Genomic DNA, 11,058 nt, shown 5'->3' with positions numbered 1-11,058 from the left:
TATTCATAATAGCAATATTATTGTTGACAAGATTTTAAAGGTCCTAATTTTTATTCACATTTGCAATTATTAAAACAAAATTATTTCATAGCATTGAAATAGCAAGGGAGATGTACAGAAATGAGTGGGGTTTGGTTAAATAAAATTGCTGTGTGAAGATAATTGTTTACTATGTACAATTTAGTGCATGGAGGTTCATTCTACTATGTCTATGTAGGTTTCGATCCACTTAGAATATTTTGCAAATAAGTTCCTGAAATGACCAAGAAATTATAAATAAAAAGGTATTTAGAGATGAAAACGTAAGTCACAAGAAACCTAGGCATTTGAGTTTAATCTGTGCTTTGTTCCCTTAAAAAGCCGTAAAAATATGTCTTTAGGTATTTTATTATACATGACAGTGCAAAACATTTGCTAATTAATAAAATGGAAAAGAGAAGGCTTGCAGATATCTCCTGTTTCTTTTTCTTTTTCCATTTGTTTTCACTGCTATGCTATCTCTATTGACCCTCTTCTAGAACCTACACCATAGCATTCAAAGTTCCTTTTCATAAGAATTGCCTCTGATCTTCTAGTAGTTTGGCTTTTAGTCTGAGGGTCTCTATACTGATTGATACAACTATACCATTATTCTGGACATATACTCCAAGAACCTGCAAATATTTTCACACTTACATTAATTATTGCTGTCTATGTTATGGGGATTTTAGAAAAAACATTATGATACACAATGAAACACAAGCATATTGAGTGAGGTGATTTAGCTTCAGAAACACAAATTCTGTGTTACATGGCTTTCATGTGAACAACCTAAGTTCAAATGATCAAAATGTATGCCTCGGTAGGAGGAAAAGTGATTTTTAAGTAAGGGACTTAGAAAAGGCCTAGAAGACTTGGAAGTAACAAGGACACAATATCTTTAAGCCTAGGAGCCACAAGGAAGAGAACAGACCACACTGGGAGGGTAAAAGTTCTGAACTAAATGGTCCAGTCAGAGAACCAGGTCAAGGAATGAAGGGGTGGGAATAAACCAAGATGAAACATGTAGGGATATCGTATATGGAAACTTGTTACTTTGTAAGCTAATTTAAAACCTAAAATGCTTGCTTAAATACTTAAAATAGTAGTGAAACAAGAAGTTGAAATGTTCATTGTTCTGTCTCCAGTTTCTTTCCTAAGGGTCTTCAAAGAATTGTTACTATGTTCTTTATTCTCTCCTTACCTTGCTGACCTTTGTTTAAATCAGAGGGGAAAACAATACCAGAGATTCAAAGAATAATTAAACACTCATATATTATGTTCGGTGAGGAGATATAGTGATTTAGAATTTTTACTCATTCCATCATATGCACTTCAGGCTATGCTGAATAAAATACAGCAAGTCACTACACTTAGTTGTGCTTTTACATTGTACTCTTAATATTACTATATGTCCTCAGTTTCACTGACATGATTTATTTGACTTATACTTTTCTGTTTGGTAATGTTTTTTTCATCCATTTGTTTTTGAAGGTTTGCCTTTCTTTACATCTTTACATGTATAGTTTATTTGTTTTATAATCATTTTCACAGAAGATTATTTTCACAAATATATAATAATCCACTATATTCTTACACATCCAGAGCCATTGCTTATTATTTCCAATTGTCATTTATTTCTCGGTAATGTGCTATTTAAAATAACATCACATTTCATCCTCTAGTATATGTATACACACAGCAAATGCGAATCAAAACATCAAGGAATTTATGTCTCACAGAATAGATGTGTCTGCAATTTTTCTAGTGAAAGTCAAATAGTTTTTCATACTGGGCATCATGTCAGTGTTGGTGATGGCAGATTCTTGTCAGATCTGAATTTCAATATTGGAACTCATTTTCCTTATTCCATATATTCTTGAGCAATTCACTCACATAACTGTGATTCCATCTTCCACTCAACATTCACTGAGCCCATGCCCACAAAGAAAGAAGCAGAGGACCACCTCTCAATGACTTGAATTACTGCAACCTGTACTTGACGTTTTCTATTTTCACTTGCAGTATAATTTGTCTCTTTTCTTATCTTTGTCTTGCTTTCATTTTCAGTATTTGCCTGTTTATATTTTCAAAATCTGCTCTTGCAATGCACACTTTATACTGACTTCTTCTCTTTGTTTGTTCTCTTTTGGGACATTGGCATGACTGATGGAGTCTACTGTAGTATCAAAAAACCCAAAGTGAACTGTGTTCTCTTTCTTTTTCTCTTTACCTCACTCAACTCCCCCACTGACCTTAGTATTTCTTTAGCATTCTGTTTAGATTTAGTTTGAATAGATGTGGGAGATTTCCTCCAGCTTAGTCCACACTGCATTGCTTCTTCATATACTGTGCATTACTTCTGTCTTTGATGACTTGTGAGACTGTCTTCTGATTATGCATTTAGTATTGTTTTCCTGAAACCTTCAGGTCCTGGGCCCATGGTGGATGTGGTACAAAGTATAATTTTACTAAATGTCCTTGAGTTTTAGTAAAGATATGTATGTGAATGGTTTTAAATAAGCAATTGCTGAGAGATGACAGTAAAAAGAAAGCTTTTGAGTGGCAGACTCAAACAAGGGACATTAAGAGGCTTTGCTATATGGGTTTGAAACTGAAGAGAACCATATAGACTGGAAAACATTGATATACATAGTACCAATAAGCATATAAATTAAAAAATGATAATATACATTACCTGAAATTGTGGTATAGTTTAAAAAGTAGACCATAGGAATTCAAATAATAGTGTATTATGGTCTGGTCTAATTCAATCTTATTCTTCTGGTGAAGATTTTTATTAGCCTAGAGAGTAGACTGAAAGGCACTGAGATGCAGACATAAAATCATCTAGCAATATAGTTCTGAGGATGTTTAATTTTTTTGTGTTTCTATGTAGTTATCCATGGTTTGTACTTTATAAAACACCAAGAAATGGGTTTCTCTGAGTGTTTATCATTGTTTTTAAAATTATGTTACTTCTCTCTTCAAAGAACTGACAAAGGATTCTCAGAGGCACATAGAAAACTCCAAAGTCTGTTGTACCTTGGCAAATGAGATACTCTGTATTGTTCTGGTATCCCTTTGTTCTTACTCATTTCTGTGTTTTAATTTTACCATCTGATCAGAAGCCACAAGCTCCTTCATGCATCTATGAAAATGTTTCCTGCTCTCCTGAGACAGTACTTTTAGACTATGACTCTCTGTAAGCTATGGCATGTTCTGTGTACTTTCTGTGTACTTTTCTCTAAATTTTATATTATTTTTAGCTAGCATGACCATAAATGAATTCTGCACTTGAATTCCTACAAAATCAGCTAAGTGGCTCTCACACACTACATTATCTTCATTCTTATATAATATTCTTTTTAGATCTATGTATCTATTTTCCTCTCATCTATGTATGCATGCATGTATCTATCTACCTATCTCCCTTCAAACTATCAACCAATCAATTATCTATCTATCTATCTATCTATCTATCTATCTATCTATTTATCTATCTATCATTTATCTATATCATCTCTCTATCTCTCTATCCATCTACCTATTGACTATCTACCTAGCATCTATCTGAATCTCTTTTCTTTACAATACAATATGGTAATAGAAGATTGAGTTGTATATTTGATTTCTTTTTATATACAGTACTTTTTTGTTATTTAAAGATAGCTAATAATTTCTCAGAAAGTGAATAGTGTCAATGCTTTAAAATATTTAGAAAATTTACAAGATGGCATTTAAGCATCTGTACCTCATTTACTTTATTTTAACCTAGATACAAAATTTCATCATCCTCTACTAATTCTATTAGGTTTTAAAACAATATTATAAGGAAAAACCTCCTTATTCTAGTTTTTGTTTCGGATACCTACTGTACATTGAAAACTCCTCTCTGACACTGGGACTCAGATGAGATTGCCATCTTGTATCCAGGGACTCTCAGAGACCAGTCCTCTCAGGAGAGCATGCAGGCCACAGAAGGAACAGAGCTGTTTGGACAGGGTCTCTTCTGGCCTTCATCCTCAGCCAGGAGGCAGAGCTGAGACCCAGATCTCTGCTCACCTTACCCACCAGAGTAGAGCTTGCCTGCAGAGAGTGCTCTGACCACTGGGACTCAGGAGAGAGTTAAACTCCCAGGAGTGCTGACAGAGGCTAACAGAATTACAGGAGGAACAAGCTCCAGTCAGAGACAGCTAGAACATCTAACACAAGAGATTACAAGATGGCGAAAGGCAAACATAAGAATCTTACTAACAAAAACCAAGACCACTTGACATCTTCAGAAACCAGTACTCCTACCACAGCAAGTCCTGTATACCCCAACACACCTGAAAAGCAAGATTTGGATTTAAAATCATATATCATGATGCTGGTAGAGGATTTTAAGAAGGGCATTAATAACTCACTGAAATAAATACAGGAAAACACTGCTAAACAGGTAGAAGTCCTTAAAGAGGAAACACAAAAACTCCTTAAAGAGTTACAGGAAAACACAACCAAACAGGTGAAGGAATTGAACAAAACCATCCAAAATCTAAAAATGGAAGTAAAATAATAAAGAAAACCCAAAGGGAGACAACTCTGGAGATAGAAATGCTAGGAAAGAAATCAGGAATCATAGACGCGAGCATCAGCAACAGAATGCAAGAGATGGAACAGAGAATCTCAGGTGCAGAAGATTCCATAGAAAACATGGACACAACAGTCAAAGAAAATGCAAAATGCATAAAGACCCTAACCCCAAATATCCAGGAAATCCAGGACACAATTAGAAGACCTAAGGATAATAGGTATAGATGAGAATAAAGATTATCAACTTAATATTTTTTAAATATCTTCAAAAAATTATAGAAGAAAATTTCCCTAACCTAAAAGAGAGATGCCCATGAACATAAAAGAAGCCTACAGAACTCCAAATAGACTGGACCAGAAAAGAAATTCCTCCCAACATATAATAATCTGAACAACAAATGCACTAAATAAAGATTAGAATATTAAAAGTAGTAAGGGACAAAGGTCAACTAACATTTAAAGGCAGACTTATTAGTATAATACCAGACTTCTCACTAGAGACTATAAGAGCCAGAAGATCCTGAACAGATGTTATACAGACCCTAAGAGAACACAAATGACAGCCCAGGCTACTANACCCAGTAAAACTCTCAATTACCATAGATGAAGAAACCAAAGTATTCCATGACAAAACCAAATTCACACATTATCTTTCCACAAATCCAGCCTTTCAAAGGAAAATAAGGGAAAAGCTCCAACACAAGGAGAGAAATTATGCCCTAGAAAAAGCAAGAAAGTAATACTTCAACAAACCTGAAAGAAGACAGCTACAAGAACAGAAGCCCAACACTGTCAACAACAAAATTAATAGGAAGAACAATTATTTTCCTTAATATCTCTTAATATCAATGGATTCAATTTCCCAATAAAAAGACATAGACTAACAGACTGGCAACAAAAACAAGAGCCAACATTTTGCTTCATACAGGAAACTTACCTCTGGGACAAAGACAGACACTACCTCAGAGTAAAAGGCTGGAAAACAACTTTCCAAGCAAACGGTCTGAAGAAACAAGCTGGAGTAGCCATTCTAATATCAAATAAAATTGACTTCCTACCCAAAGTTATCAAAAAAGATGAGAAGGTGCACTTAATACTCATCAAAGGTAAAATCTTCCAAGATGAACTCTAAATTCTGAATATATGTGCTCCAAAGCAAGAGCATCCACATTCATTAAAGAAACTATAGTAAAGCTGAAAACACACATTGCACCACACCCAATAACAGTGGGAGACTTCAATAGCCCACTTTTATCAATGGACAGATCCTGGAAATAGAAAGTAAACAGAGTCACATTGAAATTAACAATGTGAACAAGGTGCGAAACAAATGGATTTAACAGATGTCTACACAATATTTTATCTGAAAACAAAAGGATATACCTACTACTGAGAACCTCATGATACTTTCTCCAAAACTGTCACAAAACAGGCCTCAACAGATAGAAAAATATTGAAATAATTCCATGCATCCTATCAGATCACCACAGACAAAGGCTGATCTTCAAGTAACAACATAAATTATAGAAGCCAACAATATTGTGGAAGATGAACAACACTCTACTCAATGATAACTTAGTCAAAGAAGAAATAAAGAAAGAAATTAAAGACTTTTTTAGAATTTAATGATAATGAAGCAAACTTATGGGACACAATCAAAGTAGTCCTAGGAGGAAAACTCAAAGCTCTGAGTGCCTCCAAAAGAGAAACTAGGAAGAACATACACTAGCATCTTGACAGCACACCTAAAAGCTCTAGAACAAAAGGAAGCAAATTGACCAAAGAGGAGTAGACAGAAGGAAATAATCAAACTTAGGGCTGAAATCAACCAAGTGGAAGCAAAAAGAAATATACAAAGAATTAACCAAATCAGGAGCTGTTTTTTTTTTTTTTTTTTTTTTTTTTGAGAAAATCAACATGATAGATAAACCCTTTGCCAGACTAACTAGAGGGCACAGGGACAGTATCCGAATTAAGAAAATCAGAAAGGAAAAGGGAGACCTAACAACAGAACCTGAGGAAATTTAAAATATCATCAGATCCTACTACAAAAGGCTTTACTCAAAAAAACTGGAAATCCTGGATGAAGTGGACAATTTCCTAGACAGATAGCAAGTACCAAAGTTAAATCAGCATCAGATTAACAATCTAAACATTCCCATATCCCCTAAATAAGTAGAAGCAGTCATTAATAGTCTCCCAACCAAAAAAAAAAAGCCCAGGACCTGACCAGTTTAGTGCAGAGTTCTTTCAGAATTTCAAAGAAGACCTAATTTCAATTTTCCTCAAACAATTTTTTCAAAAAAAAAAAAAAAAAAACCTGAAGGTACTCAACCCAATTCATTCTCTAACGCCACAATTACCCTGATTCCTAAACCACAAAAAGATTAAAGAAAGAGAACATCAGACCAATTTTCCTAATGAACATCGATGCAAAAACACCCAATAAAATTCTCCCAAACCAAATCTAAGAACATATCAAAACGATCATCCATCATGCTCAAGTAGGCTTCATCGCAGAAATGCAGGGATGGTTTAATATATTGAAATTCATCAAAGTAATCCTCTATATAAACAAACTCAAAGACAAAAACCACATGATCATCTCATTAGATGCTGAGAAAGCATTTGACAAAATCCAACACCCATTCATGATAAAAGTCTTGGAAAGATCAGGAATTCAAGGCCCATACCTAAACATAATAAAAGCAATGTACAGCACCTGAGTAGCCAACATCAAACTAAATGGAAAGAAACTTGGAGCAATCCCAATAAAATCAGGGACTAGACAAGGCTGCCTACTCTCTCCCTACTTATTTAATATAGTACTTGAAGTCCTTGCCAGAGGAATTAGAAAACAAAATGAGATCAAGGGGATACAAATTGGAAAGGAAGAAGTAAAAATATCACTATTTGCAGATGATATGGTAGTATATATAAGTAACCCAAAAAATTCCACCTAAGAACTCCTAAACCTGATGAACAGCTTCAGTGCAGTAGCTGCATAAAAAATTAACTCAAACTAATCAGTGGCCTTTCTCTACACAAAGGATAAATGGGCTGAGAAAGAAATTAGGGAAACAACACTTTCACAATAGTCACAAATAATATAAAATACCTTGATGTGACTCTAAGTAAGGAAAGGAAAGATATGTATGATAAAAATTTCAAGTTTCTGAAGAGAGAAATCAAAGAATTTTTCAGAAGATGGAAAGATCTCCCATAATCATGGATTGGAAGGATTAATATAATAAAAATGGCTGTCTTGTTAAAAGCAATCTACAGATTCAACGCAATTCCCATCAAAATTCTAACTCAATTCCTCAGAGAGATAGAAAGGGAAATTTTTTAATTCATCTGAAATAACAACAACAAAAAACCACCACCACCTCCGCAACAACACTAGAATATCCAAAACTATTCTCAACTATAAAATAACCCTTGGTGGACTCACCATGCCTTACCTCAAGCTGTACTACAGAGCAATTGTGATAAAAACTGCATGATACCTGTACAGTAACAGACAGGTAGATCACTGGAATAGAATTAAAAAAAACAGAAATGAACCCACACACCTATGGTCACTTGATCTTTGACAAAAGAGCTAAAACCATACAGTGGAAAAAAAGACAGCATTTTCAACAAATGGTGTTGGATCAACTGGTGATTATCATGTAGAAGAATGTGAATTGATCCGTTCTTATCTCCTTGTACAAAGTTCAAGTCTAAGTGGATCAAGGAACTCTACATAAAATCAAAGACACTGAAACTTATAGAGGAGAAAGTAGGGAAAAGCCTCGAAGATATTCTCACATGGGAAAAAATCCTGAACAGAACAGCAATGACTTGTGCTGTAAGATTAAGAATCAACAAATGGGACCTCATAAAATAGCAAAGCTTCTGTAAGGCAAAAGATACTGTCAATAAGACAAAAAGGCCACCAAATGATTGGGAAAGGATCTTTACCAATCCTAAATCCAATAGGGGACTAATATCCAATATATACAAAAACTCGAGAAGCTGAACTCTAAAAAATCATATAACCTTATTTAAAAATAGGGCACAGAGCTAAACAAAGAATTCTCAACTGTGGAATACAGAATGGTTGAGAAGCACCTAAAAATATGTTCAACACCCTTAGTCATCAGAAAAATGCAAATAAAAACAAACCTGAGATTCCACCTCACACCACTTCTAATGGTGAAGTTAAAAAACTAAGGTCACAGCAGATGCTGGCCAGGATGTGGTGAAAAAGGAACACTCTTCCATTGCTGGTTAGATTGCAAGCTTGTACGGCCACTCTGGAAATCAGTTTGGTGTTTCCCCAGAAAATTGGACATGGTACTACAGGAAGATCCAGCAATACCTCTCCTGGGCATATATCCAGATGATGTTCCAACTTGTAATAAGGACACATGCTCCACTATTTCATAGCAGTCTTATTTATAATAGCCAGAAGCTGGAAAGAAGCCAGATGTCCCTCACTAGAAGAATTCATACTGAAAATGTGGTACATTTACACAATGGAGTACTACTCAGCTATTAAAAATATTGAATTCATGAAATTGTTTGACAAATGGATGGATATAGAGGATAGCATCCTGAGTGAGGTAACCCAATCACAAAAGAACACAGATGATATTACTCACTTATATGTGGATATTAGCTCAGAACCTTAGAATACCCAAGATACAATTTGCAAAACACATGAAACTCAAGAAGAAGGAAGACAAAATTGTGGATACTTCTATCCTTGTTAGAATTGGAAACAAAATCCCCATGGAAGGAGTTACAGAGACAAAGTTTGGAGCTTAGACAGAAGGAAGAACCATCCAGAGACTGCCCCACCGGGGGATCTATCACATAAACAACCACCAAAACCAGACACTATTGTATATGCCAGCAAGATTTTGCTGACAGTACCCTGATATAGCTGTCTCTTGTGAGGTTATTCCAGTGCCTGGCAAATACAGAAATGGATGCTCACAGTCATCTATTGGATGGAACACAGGGCACCCAATGAAGGAGCTAGAGAAAGTTCTCAAGGAGCTAAGGGGTCTGCAACCATCTAGGAGGAACAGCAATATTAACTAACCAGTTCAACAATATGAACTAACCCAGAGCTTATGTCTCTAGTTGGATATGTAGCTGAGGATGGCCTAGTCAGCCATCAATGAGAGGAGAGGTCCTTGGTCTTATTAAGATTTTTTTGCCCCAGTATAGGTGAGTGTCTGGGTCAGGAAGCGGGAGTGTGTGGGTTGAGAAGCAGAGCAGGGTGAGGGTATAGGGAGGGGAAAGGGGATAGCATTTGAAATGTAAATGAAGAAAATAATTAATAAAAAATTGTACTAAGTTAAAAAAGCAAGCTCAATAATTTATTCTTTTTTTTTTCAAGCAGTTCTAATTAATACAATTAATGAATCTTTTTTTTAGGAAATATATACTATGCTTAATGTTTTGTTGATGTTTAGTTACCACTATGCCTGGTAGGATACCAGAACAACTGAGTTGAATCAGCCAGTTAGAGTTCAGAAAGGACTAGAAAGGGTGATCTTATTTAGCAGGAAGCCTCACAGATGACAATTATATCAGACAATTAAAAATACTTTCACAGTCTGGCAGAGATGAAGCCAGTGAGTACTCTTGTGAGGAAGTAGAAAAATCACTAGGTAAGATAGTAGAAGCTAGTAGACAAAACCATTTACTTCCCTTAGACATTCTTACCTGCAGATGAGTTCATCTTTTTGAATAGTTTAGTAAAATGTGGTTATGGCTGTTAAGTTTGGGGATATAAGGCTTTTAAAATTAATTGGCTTTTTTTTCTACTCACTTTTCTTAATAAGAGAATGTTTTCAAAAAAATTTAGTCTCATTAAGTTCTTCTTTGGACATCAGTAGTCTTTAGATTCAAATGTTTTCCAATTAAGTCTGCAGGCCAGTAATGAACCTTCAACCTAACCTATCAAGTGATATGAACATTTAGGTTGTTGCCAATATTACTTCTAATTTGACTCTTAAGTAGTATATATTTTAAGCAGTTTTCACACACACACACACACACACACACACAAACCTAGCTTTTGAAAAAAATTCATAAATAACTATTTCCATTCTGAATTCATTTTGACAACAGCAGGATTCATTTTTGTGAACTAGGTTTCAGAAACAGAGCATAGGCAATGAAGAGTCCTAAAGGAAGGGTCTCAACACTACCCAGGTCCTAGATTCTGGTAATTTAGGGAAGAAGTTACCTTGATTCTTTTCTTGCAGGGGGTGGCTATTTCAGAAAGGTGATGAGTTAAACACCTTTTGGAAAGGTGTTTAATGTCTGAAGCAATAAATAGAAGCAAATCTTCCTAATTTCTAGAATGCAGATCAATGTAAACTTTCCTTTCTTTGCCAATTATAGGAAGGTTATCAGGTCCAATGCTCAAGGAACTTTCTTTCTCTCTTTCTGTATCTCTCT

Source organism: Mus caroli, chromosome 13 (genome assembly GCF_900094665.2).
Source record: "Mus caroli chromosome 13, CAROLI_EIJ_v1.1, whole genome shotgun sequence".
NCBI lineage: Eukaryota > Metazoa > Chordata > Mammalia > Rodentia > Muridae > Mus > Mus caroli.
This window is presented reverse-complemented; position numbering follows the sequence as displayed.